Raw genomic sequence first — 3,181 nt, forward strand, 5'->3', positions numbered from 1 at the left:
GTTCACTCAACAACAACAAAAAATTATCTCACCCCATTGAGACTTTTTTTTTAAAGGTTTTCTTTTTATCCCACAATTTTGCAACGCCTTTTTCACCCAGTGCTAATTTTCTAAGTGATCCTGGGCGCTACACTCCCCCTGCCAGCCTAGGGAGCCCAGAGCTGAGCTCATGCCTCCTTCAATGCATGAGAGCCAACTGACCTTCTTGTCATCTGACAAGAAGGACAGTTTCCCTGGTAGGACGTAGCGCGTGGAAGGAACACGTTATTCCAACCAGTTCCCTTCCCCTCCATCAGGCGCCCCGGCTGTCATGGGGGAGGCGGTATAGCGACCAGGATTACTACATTTTTTTTGTGAGGGTACCTACCCTAGGGGACACGGGGAGAACATGCAAACTCCACACAGAGTAGGCCCTTTCGCCAACCCCACCTAGGGTATGGGCACTGATAGTATACTACTACTGATGACGCGGAGGAGAGAACACGCCCCCAGCGTCCCCGGCGGGAATCGAACCCAAGACCTTCTAGCTGTGAGGCGACAGTGCTACCGACTGCGTCACCGTGCCCCAACGGAGACTTGAATTCATGGTTATTTTTTCGACCAGTCAAACGCGGCGCGAAGCGATGCATTTCGATGCTTTTGTATTTGAATCCTGAAAAGTAAACATTTTATATGAGGTTTCCACCGGACAGAGGCGATATCCAGGCTCCATGCAGGCTGTGTGTGAGTTGCTATAGCAATGACGTCAAAGACTATGAAAGGCTCAGAGTCCCTCACGTTGTGCGACACAGCAGCGCACGTGGCATCCGTGCACGTGGCGTGTGGCCAGGTAGCTCATAAGGTATGGTTAATGGGTCTATAAGCTGAGAGCTCGCCAGTTTGTAACCACAACCATTGTCCACTTAGGTGCTTTAGTCCGAGTGACTGCGTGTTGTTGCACGTGGGACTGTACAAAGTACATTTACTTGAGTATTTGTACTTTACTTGAGTGTTTGTATTTTTGGATATATTGTGACTTTCACTCCACAACCTTTCAAAGACAACCATGGTACCTTTGACTTCACTACATGTTTAGGAAGGGAAAAAACACTAGAGCCATATTTCAAATAGAGAAAATAGCAGTTCTAAAAGCTTGTGAGCTTGTGTCAAACATTCTGACGCGTTGTGAGCTTTTTTCACTATGATTGAAATGAACTATTTAAGCCCTGTTTCAAATATAGTGAAAAGAGCATCTACAAGCACACAATTTATCACAACGCAAATGTATTATACAATAATGTATTTACATAAAAATAATATACTTTGTAGAAATGTTTTTTTTTAAATATTTAAGTACAAATTTGACAGAGCAACGTGCACTGTAGTTTGACCAGGAGTATCTATACTTTGACTCGAGTACTGGAGTTGAGTACTTTGTCCACCAGTGGTTGCATGTGACCAGTCACGTTTTAAAAGGAGGTTAAAGAAATGTCTCCAGGAATGGGTAAAAAAAGAAGAAAAAAGGGAAATGACACACACACACACACACACACACACACACACACACACACACACACACACACACACACACACACACACACACACACACACACACACACACACACACACACACCCCCCCCCCCCCCCCCCCCCAGCAGGGACTGTGGGCATAATTCAAGCGGACAGATAGGGAGTCGGAATGAAACCAACCAGTAATCAAGGAGACAGATGAGGGCGGGCGAGAGAGAGAGAGAGAGAGCATAGGACAGCCTCTGGAAATGAGTGGGTAGCAGAGAGGTGGATGGTGGTGGGGGCATGGGGGGGGGGTGCTAGGAGGATAAGTGCAGAGACAGAGGATAGGCGATAAAATAAGAAAGGCAGAGGAGGAGAGAAATACAACGAGACATAACCAGTGTTCACCTTGAGACTACCAGAGAGAGAGAGAGAGAGAGAGAGAGAGAGAGAGAGAAGAGAGAGGTGGAAAAAGTACTCCCATTTCTGACTTAAGAAAAAGTATCAATACTGCAATGTAGAAATACTCTGTTACAAGTAAAAGACTGGAATGCACTTGAGTAAATGTACAAAAGTATTGGTATCAACATGCTACTTAAAGTACCAAAAGTAAAAGTACTCATTATGCAGACTGTCCCATTTCAAGTTTTCAAGTGTATAAACATCTTTTGAAAATAGCCGATCTGGCTGAAATGTATTATAGGGCTAAATATTTGCCTCTGAGATGTAGTGGAGTAGAATTAAAAGTACTGAAAATTGGAAATGCTCCAATAAAGTAAAAATACCTCAACATTGTACTTAAGTACAGTACTTGGGTAAATGTACTTAGTTACTTTACACCACTGGGGGGGAGAGGGAGGGGGAGGGGGAGAGAGAGAGAGAGTGAGAGAGCGAGAGAGAGAGAGGAAGGATAAGGAATGACAGTCAGGTTGTATTAGCCGATGGTCATGGCAGCAGACTGGTATTTGTCTGGGCGGTACGGTGGCATGGTGATGGATTCTTAACTCAGGACTGCATGTAGACGTGAAAACAAAACAAAACAAAACACAGATAACAGCCCAGAGGTTTTTGAGTTTTTATTTGATTTATTTGAAAAGCAAAAACACAGGGTTACAGCAGTTCCAGGCTTCTGGGAGGTCCCTGGAACAAAATATTTGACAATGTTCCCTTTAAAAAATATATATATATATTCAATTTGCACACATTTTCACGTTTTTTTAAAAATAGCAGATCTACAAGCTCATAGCGCGGCACTGAGTTGAACCTCTTCCTGTTGTACCGCGAGAGAAGTGGAAAAAAGGCGCAAAACAAATCAAAACAAAACAAAGTTTGCTCCGTTCCTAGCGATAAACGATTGCATGTGTAATAGCTTGTAGAATGGACATCAGAAAGTGGGTTGGCGAAAGGGCCTCTCTGTGTGGAGTTTGCATGTTCTCCCCGTGTCTCCTAGGGTAGTTAATACCCTCACAAAAACATGTAGTAATCCTAGTCACTATACTGCCTCCCCTGGTCAGCCGGGGCGCCTGCTGGAGAGGAAATGGAACTGGTTGGAATAACGTGTTCCTTCCACGCGCTACGTCCAACCAGGGAAACTCCCCTGTCAGGTGACAAGAAGGTCAGTTGGCTCTCATGCATTGAAGGAGGCATGAGCTCGGCCCTGGCCTCCCTAGGCTGGTGGGGGGAGTGTAGT

This window comes from Gymnoscopelus braueri (assembly GCF_963280865.1).
Source record: "Gymnoscopelus braueri genome assembly, chromosome: 6".
In the NCBI taxonomy this organism is placed as follows: domain Eukaryota; kingdom Metazoa; phylum Chordata; class Actinopteri; order Myctophiformes; family Myctophidae; genus Gymnoscopelus; species Gymnoscopelus braueri.